The sequence below is a fragment of the Manis javanica genome, chromosome 13, assembly GCF_040802235.1.
Source record: "Manis javanica isolate MJ-LG chromosome 13, MJ_LKY, whole genome shotgun sequence".
Taxonomy (NCBI): Eukaryota; Metazoa; Chordata; class Mammalia; order Pholidota; family Manidae; genus Manis; species Manis javanica.
In genome coordinates this window covers 46789106-46799074 of record NC_133168.1, presented here as the reverse complement: position 1 = coordinate 46799074, position 9969 = coordinate 46789106, and positions in this window count along the sequence as shown.

The window sequence follows — 9969 nt, the reverse complement described above, 5'->3', positions numbered from 1 at the left end:
CTTACTCTTTCTTTCCTACTATCTGTTATTATGTAAAGTAGCATAACTGTGTGTGTGTGTATAACAAAGAAAATAAAATGTTCTCCTTCATATTTTCATATTTAGTAAAAGTCTGCCTTCATGCTGGATTTTATGTGCATTTCATATACATAAAAAACTGCACATTTTGTGTCTTAGAGAAGAACATTTATAAAAGCAGGTGCTATATCAACCCTATTGGATTATATACACTTCCATACCCTGCCTTGTACATAGTAGTATGACCACATATGGTCAGTAATTATGCAGTATATAAAGGATCTAGAAGAGAAGAGGCACATCTTCAAAGCAGGTAGTGAAAGAGTAACATGTAAATGCTATAGAAGAAAAGAGGACTAGGCTGATAATCCTGAAAGCTGTTAGACCACAAAGAGAAGAGAGACATGGGAAAACAGCAGGCAGACAATAAAGTAAAAACAGAAAGAAGAAGGGAATATTATTTATAATAAAAAGAGTTGTCATGGTGTATTTAGTATTTGGATCGACAAAAAAGAAGGGATTAAAACCTTAGCTCCAGAATAGATAAAATAAAGGCCTGGAGGTGGAAGTAGATTGATGAATGAAAAACAAACTTCAGGTTGGAGAACAGTGAAAAAGAAGGCTGACTAACTAAGGAGACACCAGATATGGGTGAATGTGAAAGCCAGGCTGAGCAGATTCAACTTCATAAAAGAAATGGACATCACTGACATAACATGCAGGGAATTTAAACAAAAAAAGAACTCTATAGATATATAGACCTTTATCAACTTCCAGTTGGGATATTTACTAGCTAATATGATGTTGGAAGATTTATTTAATCTCTGTGATGCTCAATTTTTCTTCTCTAAATAACATAATATTTGGGTATATTGTTGTAAGGATTAAATATGCTAATTTATGCAAAGTACTTGGATTATTTTAATAGACAAACTGGGATTATCAGTTCATCCTTCCTGTCCTTCCTCCTTTAAGAGAGTATTATAGAAGGAGAATATTAGAACCCTTAGTCAATGAGGAATGTTAGAGATGGAATTCAGTAGAAGTAAACAGTAGATAAAAATAAAGAAGAGGTAAGTATTTTAATGTGCCCAATGGTTAATGGATATTATTAAGAATTTAGCATTGTCTCTAAGACAGAACTTGATTTTAGTTCCTGTTCACTTCAAACTTAACAGATAGTTCACTTAAATGAGCAGTTCTATCTGATCAGTATCTTTGTCTTAGAAAACATAATGACAATATTTGGTTTTATGAAAATTTTGAGTGTTATAAATTATCCTAAGAGCCATTCCCATATTTTTTGAGACTTAACAAATCTATGTAAAGAAAATTATTTCTGCTTTTAGCAAAAAATATTTCACCATTAAAAGGATGACCTGTTTTTAATAAATTCCAAAGTTATTGTTGGCTCTAAATTCTCTCCATGAAACTGAATGAATATTTGTGTGTATGCAAGTTCTGAAACATAATACAGGTTGTAAAATGGTCCAAATCCTCCAGCAACTCCTTTTGTCCACATGAATCTTGTCAAGAGAATTCAAAATATATTTCAAGACTTTTACATTGTCTCTGTTACAGAATAACTTTATTGTATATTTTATAACAACAAATAAATACTGTTAAATAAACCTTATTTTATTTAGCTAGGAGTGGAAGTAATAGAATTTAATTAATAAGTTGGCTGGGCTAGCTGTATTAGAGGTAAGGAAGATGTTCTCAACAACTCCCATATTTTAGATATCTCCAAGTACCATGGAAAAGAAAGTAAAATGGCAGGTTAATTTTGCTAAATTGATGTACTTCCTGGCATCTACTCCAGTGTATTTATATTGAATATTATTGAAAAAAAATCTTGATTTTCAACTTAACTTTCAGTGGCAGAATCAGGTTGATCTGTCTCTTGTTCTAAAAGAATTGCTTGCACACTGAAGTAGAAATATTAAATCTGACATTAGTTTTTTTCCACACCCCTTGATGGAGAGTTTAATACCAACCTTCCACTGAGTGGATGTTGAAACATCCCTATTCTATAATTAAAGGCTATTTCCCTGATTAAACCTACAGTGTATACATGATCCATGTTGAGGTAACTATATTCTTTCCCTGGGATTGTAAAAGTAGTGTATAGGAACAACATTAAGCTAGTGGTGGTGCCAAGCATGGAAGGTTATGGAGACTTGAGACATATTTCAGGGCAGTTATAAAGAATCATATCATGTAGTAAATAAGAGAGAGGCAAGAAATAGATGACCACTTAGATGAAGAGTCATGTGGCCCCAGAAATAAGGAAATCAAGTTATTATTGTTCTTGGTTCTACAGCAATATAACAGTCTCTCATTAAAGAATCATTTTTGGCTTAGCTCAGCTTCCTTGCACTTAGATTTCATGAGGTTCTCTTGGTTGTCTACAATAAATGGCTTTTACTAAATGTAGCTTAAGAGATCCTTTTTTCCTTATAGTTATATGATATTTGAGTAACATAAAGGCAATGAGTGCCTCACAGATCTTCCAATATTGAACATGCTATAGTACACAGCAAAATAAATGTTACATAGGGAGAATTTTTATAATTTACATAATGGTCAAAATTTTAAGTAAAGTCCTGAGTATTGCCTTTCATCAGTTTGTGTCCTCTGTCTCATCTCCTCACCGGCCCCCTCTTTCACACATATAGACACAACACATGTAGACACACCCCCATGATCTAGGAAATTCCCAGAGACATTAATTTAAAACTTAGTGGTCTTGTTGTAAGAGTTGCTGAAAAGTCATTTTATAGTAGGCCATTGCCATTACAGATAAGATAAACACTAGAACCTTGAGAAAAATGGTAGAGTTCATTCATTAATTTATTCCTCTCTAGAAAACACAAGAGGGCCCAATGTGCATTCAAAGTTTAGGGCATCCCAGAAATCTTATGACTAGGTCAATTCAATTCTCTAGAATTTCTCTACCCTACACTCCAGTCTAAGAAATCAACTGCGCTGTGTGAAAGCAGCAAATAGTGAGTAAAGGTTGTAAATCTCATGAAAATGAAATTTTAATTCTATTTTTTCAGGATTTTTTAAAATCAGTAAACTAATGAAAAAAATCACTGAAAGAGGCTCCATAAAATAATGAACAAGGCATACAACTCCAGTGTCACATATTGCCCATTATGAAGCATTCATTCATAGATATACATATTCTATGTCCTTATTTATGACTACAAAATCTTCCAAAATTCTGGAGTTCTTAGTCCCCATGTTTTATCTCCAAACATGACAACCTATTAGAAAAATATCTATCTTTCACCCATTTGGGAATGAGGGCTTTGTCATCAACACCAAAATCATAGAATCACAAAAGGCCTGGTGGTTACTGAAAAGTATTGCAATTGCCTTGTAATAGGAAAATTTCCAAACTTCTTCCTTAATGTGGTTGCAATTTTGAATACTTGGTGTGTGAAAATCAGTGTGGTAAAGATACAAAAATACTTAAATTTTTCTACTAGGATAAAGACCTGGAGGGAAAGTCTTGAGTTATGCAAGCAATTCATCTTGGTCACTGCTTAGAAGATTTATACAAATATAGAAACACAAAAAAGAGATTACTTTCCTTGTCTTTTGAATATAAAATATTGGAAGGAAATTTTGTTTGGCTATGTCTTCAAAGAGGAAATTATATCATTTGAGTATAAACAATACCATTCAAACAGAGGGAGATAAATACACACAGGGATTGAGTTGATGGCAAAGATTATTAGATTATAGTCTGGCATATATTTTATTACCTAAATCCCAGCCTACTCCTCCCACAGGACCCACTGATCTGAGTGCGGATAGACAATTGACTCAGAAGTTGATTGCCATGTCTTCCCTCATTTCTAAATCTCTATTCTTTTCCTCCTCTTTAATCCCACTATTCCTTTTGTTTTTCCTGCTCTTGCTGCATTTTCTTATTTTTTATTTTCTTCCTCTTTCTACCTAGTAGGTATAATAAGGGCTTCCATGACTATTATTTATTGTCACTATTAGTGCTTAGGCCATATATTGTAATCACTCCAGTGCCCACACACAGTCCATATTCATTTTAATTTCAATTTTTATTCCCAATTTTTACTCTATGCTGCAGATTCCATGAGTAAAGGATGGAGAGATGAGAAAGAGTTATTGGCAACTTCCAAACTTTAAGTCAACCAAAGAACTTTGTGTGGAATCAATAATTGTAAATATTGCAAATATATCCATAATGCTATTCCTCTCAAGGTAAATGACATATAAAAACTTGTAAAGTACTAACTATATTATACAAAGTAAAAGATGCCTTGAGGATTCAAAGAACTAGAAATAAATGGCATTCTTTAATTTTCTTAAAGGAAAGTAAATATACAGTTAAATAAAAATAAAACCAACAAATGCTAACATTGCTCAAACAAAGAAAAAATAATTATCAGAGTAGCCTTGCTTAGTACGTGAAACAAATACTAACAGAATTAAAGGGGAAATAGAATGCAATGTATTAATTTTAGGAGACTTCAACACACCATCATTCCAAAGGACAAACCAACCAGACAGAAAATAAGTAAAGAGACAGAGGCACTGAACAACACATTAGAAAAGGTGAACCTAATATATGTCTACAGAACACTCCACTCAAAAGCAGCAGGACACATATCCTTCTTAAGTGCACATGGAATGTTTTCCAGAACAGATGATATACTGGGCCAAAAAAAGAGATTCAGTGAATTCAAAAAGACTGAAATTGTGCCAACCAGCTTCTCAGACTAAAAAGGCATTAAACCAGAAATAAATTATGCAAAGAAAACAAAAAAGTCCACAAACACATGGGAGGTTAACAACATGTTCCTAAATAATCAATGGATTAATAAACAAATTAGAACAGAAAACAAACAATATATGGAGAAAAATGATAACAACTCAACAGCCACAAACCTGTGGCATACAGAAAAGGCAGTTCTAAAAGGAGAGTATGTAGCAATATAGACTTACTTCAAGAAAGAAGAACAATCCCAAATGAACAGCCTAAACTCACAATTAATGAAACAAGAAAAAAAAGGACAAATGAGGCCCAAAGTCAGTGGAAGGAAATAATAGGGATCAAAGCATAAATAAATAAAATTGAGAATAAAATGATAGAAAGAAACAATGAAACTAGGAGCTAGCTCTTTGAGAAAATAAGCAAAATAGATACACCCCTAGCCAGACTTATCAAGAAAAAAAGAGTAAACATACAAATAGATGCAGAAATGAAAAAGAAAAAAATCACTACAGACACCATAGACATACAAAGACTTATTAGAGAACACTATGAAAAATTACATGCCAATAAATAGGATAATCTAGAAGAAATGGACAACTTTCTAGGAAAATAAGCCTCCCAACACTGACCCAGGAGGAAACAGAAAATCTGAACACACCAATTACCAGCAATGAAATTGAATTGGTAATCAAAAAACTAACTAAGAACAAAAGTCCTAGTCCAGATGGCTTCATGGCTGAATTTTACCAAACATTTAAAGACAACCTAAAATCTATCCTCCTTAATGTTTTTCAAAAAGTAGAAGAGCGAATACTCCCAAATTCATTCTATGAGGCCAGAACCATTCTAATATCAAAACCAAAGACACCACAAAAAAAGAAATTACAGACCGATATCCCTGATGAACATAGATACAAAAATCCTCAACAAACTATTAGCAAACTGAATTCAAAAACACATCAAAAAGATCATCCATCATGATAAAGTCGGATTTATTCCAGAGATGCAAGGATGGCACAATATTTGAAAAATCATTAGCATCACATACCACATCAATAAAAAGAAGGACAAAAATCACATGATCATCTTAATAGATGCTGAAAAAGCATTTGACAAAATTCAACATCCATTCATGATAAAAATACAACAAAATAGGTTTAGAGGGTATCTCGACATAATTAAAGGCCATATATGACAAACCCACAGCCAACATCATACTGAACAGCAAAAACCTGAAAGCTTCCCTCTAAGATTGGGAACAAGACATGGAAGCCCACTTTCACCACTTTTATTCAACATAGTCCTGGAGGTCCTAGCCATGGCAGTCAGACAACAAAAAGAGATAAAAGGCATCCATATTGGTAAGGATAAAGTTAAACTATCACTGTTTGCAGATGACATGATATTGTACATAGAAAACCCTAAAGAATCCACCCTAAAACTACTAGAACTAATAACTGAATTCAGAAAATTTCCAGAATACAAAATTAATACACAGAAATCTGTTGCATTCGTATATACTAAGAGTGAACTAGCAGAAAGAGAAATCAGGAAAACAACTCCATTTACAATTACACCAAAAAGAATAAAATACCTAGGAATAAACCTAACCAAGGAGGTGAAAGACCTATACCCTGAAAACTACAAGACACTCATGAGAGAAATTAAAGAAGACACCAATAAATGCTCATGGATAGGAAGAATTAATATTGTCAAAATGGCTACCCTGCCAAGGGCAATCTACAGACTCAGTACAATCCCTATCAAAATACCAACAGCATTCTTCAATGAATTAGAGCAAATAGTTCTGAAATTCATATGGAACCACAAAAGACCCCGAATAGTCAAAGCAATCCTGAGAAGGAAGAATAAAACTGGGGGATTACACTCCCTGACTTCAAGTTCTACTACAAAGTCACAGTAATCAAGACAATTTGGTACTGGCATAAGAACAGACCCGTAGATCAATGGAACAGAATAGAGAGCCCAGATATAAACCCAAGCATATATGGTCAATTAATATACAATAAAGGAGCAATGGATATACAATGGGGAAATGACAGCCTCTTCAACAACTGATGTTGGCAAAACTGGACAGCTACATGTAAAAGAATGAAACTAGATCACTGTCTAACTCAATATACAAAAGTAAACTCAAAATGGATCAAAGACCTGAATGTAAGTCATGAAACCATAAAACTCTTAGAAGAATGAAGAGAAAGAGGAACCCTCCTACACTGTTGGTGGGAATGTAAATTAGTTCAACCATTGTGGAAAGCAATATGGATGTTCCTCAAAAAACTAAAAATAGAAATTCCACTCGTAGGAATTTACCCAAATAAAACAAGATCCCTGATTCAAAAAGACATCTGCACTCCTATGTTTATCACAGCACTATTTAAAATAGCCAAGATATGGAAGCAACCTAAGTGTCCATCAGTAGATGAATGGATAAAAAAAGATATGGTACATAAACACAATGGAATATTGTTCATCCATAAGAAGAAAACAAATCCCACCATTTGCAACAACATGGATGGAGCCAGACGGTAGTATGCTCAGTGAAATAAGCCAGGAGGAGAAATACAAGTACCAAATGATTTCCCTCATTTGCGGAGTATAACAACAAAGCAAAATTGAAGGAACAAAAACAGCAGCAGACTCACAGGGTCCAAGAAGGCACTTGCAGTTACCAAAGGGAATGGGGTAAGGAGAAAGGGAGAAGGGAATTATGGGACACTGTAATTAGCACTCACAATATAGGTAGGTCACAGGGAAGGCAGTACAGCCTGGAGAAGACATGTAATGGCTCTATAGCATCTTACTACACTGATAGACTGACTGCAATGGGGATGGTGTGAGGTCTTGATAATATGGGTGAATGTTGAAACCACAATGTTGTTCATGTGAAACCTTCATTAGATAATGTTTATCAATGATACTCTAATAAAAAAAGAACATAACTGAGGTAAATATTGACAGAACATGCTTGGAGATAAAGATTGAGAAGACTCAGCACAATACTATGGAGAGAAATGTCTTATTTTTTGATAAGAAAAAGCTAAAGTATCCTCTTTAAATAATTAAATTCACTATAATTCCTGCACATAAAATGAATACTACTTTAATTTAATGATGAGTAGTCTTTAAGTGTAGGTTTTTTTAGTTGTTTTTAATTTTATTTTACACTAAATGTAGATTTTTTAGTTGTTTTTAATTTTATTTTACAGTGCTTTGTAATATGTCATATAATCTTCACAACACATTTAAAGTCTCTATAAGAATTAGAATCATTTTTCTAGAGTGGTTAATTGTCCATATGTAAAAGAGAACACCAAAAAAGACAACAGATAATATCATTCAAACTTTCAATAAATTTCACATAATGAGATCTAGTTCTGGATAGAACACATATATATTCATATTTGAGAAGGTTGTGAGAAGCAATAATACAAAATTTACTATTATTTACCAATATCTGTGTTTTTTTTAGTTATTTAACTAAAGTAGAGTGATGGGTTCTATTATAATGTCTACAGAACAGTACCTTTGACTGTATTTCAACATTAATAGCTATTAACTTCTGTTCATTCTAAAGTGATTTATTAAAGACATGTATCCATTTCTATTTGGCTTAAAATTTTTCTTCAAATATCGTATGTATCTAAGAATAAACAATCACCTACTGAGAGACTACGTTTTTTAAAAGAGGAAAGAGGGGACAAAATCCAATCTTAAAAAAGGAACTTCAAAAATAGCATTTTTTCCCTTCTCTTTTTAGGATAAGATTAGGTAGTTAATTTAACAATTTGCTGATCTTTTTCTTATTTTTATTCCTTCTTTTCCTCTAACTGTATTTATTCATTAACTCTCTTTATTAGGAACAAGTCTTTGCTGTATAATAATTTTCAAGTTTGCTACAAACTTTACTTTAATTTCCTAGTAATCTGAGAAGACAACCACTGCTGCAGTTTTGAGGCAGACAGTGATTCCTGATACTGGCAGTTTTCCTGAAAAGAAAAAGGAAATATAACTACTCCCACAAGTATACCACAAATAGTAAGCCTGTGGCAAATTTTAAAATTTGCATACAATTACCATTAAGTTGAACAAAAGCATCATTATCCATAACAATAGCTGTTTTAAACTGCTAAAATAAGGAAATTCAGCCAAGTCCAGATGTATAACACTTTATGAAGTATTTTAATAAGAAGGCTTTGATAGAAATCAACATTTAAGCCCAGTGTTTCTCAAACTGGGGTTTATGGATACCTCAAGGAAATAAATGCAAATACATTCTCAGGGCCCAAGAATTCTCACGTTTGAGAACCACTCACTAAAGTCATTTAATAAGCACTTCTGATATTTATAAGATTTCTTAAAATTACATTATTTTAAGGACAATTCATATTTAGTCTTCTACAATAATACCAGCAACATGCTCAGTCAGTATTTAAGTGCTAGCAATTTAAATGATAAAACTATTTGTATTTGTAGCATTTTGGGGACTGCTTGACATTATGCTTTTAATTTGTGATTTATTTCTACCAAAGTAGAGCAACTATGTAAAACTAGGTTACTGAGCCAGTCTTTATCCTGAAAAATTACTGATCCCAAGTAAGAATTGTCTGGATACAGTCTAAATGCATAGGGATAGAAAATGTTTTACCAAAAATAATGTGACAGGTGACATCAGCAAGATGGTAGAATAGGATGCTTTCACCCACATACCCCACAGAAACACTAATTAAACAATGGTTTATGGACCAAAATACCTTTACACAAGGTAGAGAGTCCAGTTAAGAAGTTGCAGTTTCCCAGATGAGTAAAAAACCAAGAACAGCTAAATTTAAATGGGTAAGAAGAGCAATTTAACTTACCCCATTAGCCCCTCCACAAGCCCATATAGTTCAGCAACAAGAGAAAGATCAATTTGGCCCACAATTTCTCCCATTGGGGCAAACACAGTGGAGTACATCTCAGTCTTTGCAATCAACTGGCTAGGGACTGGTTTCTGTGTTGCCTCACACACAGTACTTAGAAAGCTGGCAAGTTCCAGCAGTCTGGAGGTAGCTAACAGAAAAGAAAAGGGTGGATGGCTTACTGCTGCCAGCAGGGCTCTGAGAAATGGGAGAAGAGGCACAACCTAACACTTTTCCCCACAAGTGAAGGAGAGAAGTGAAGTG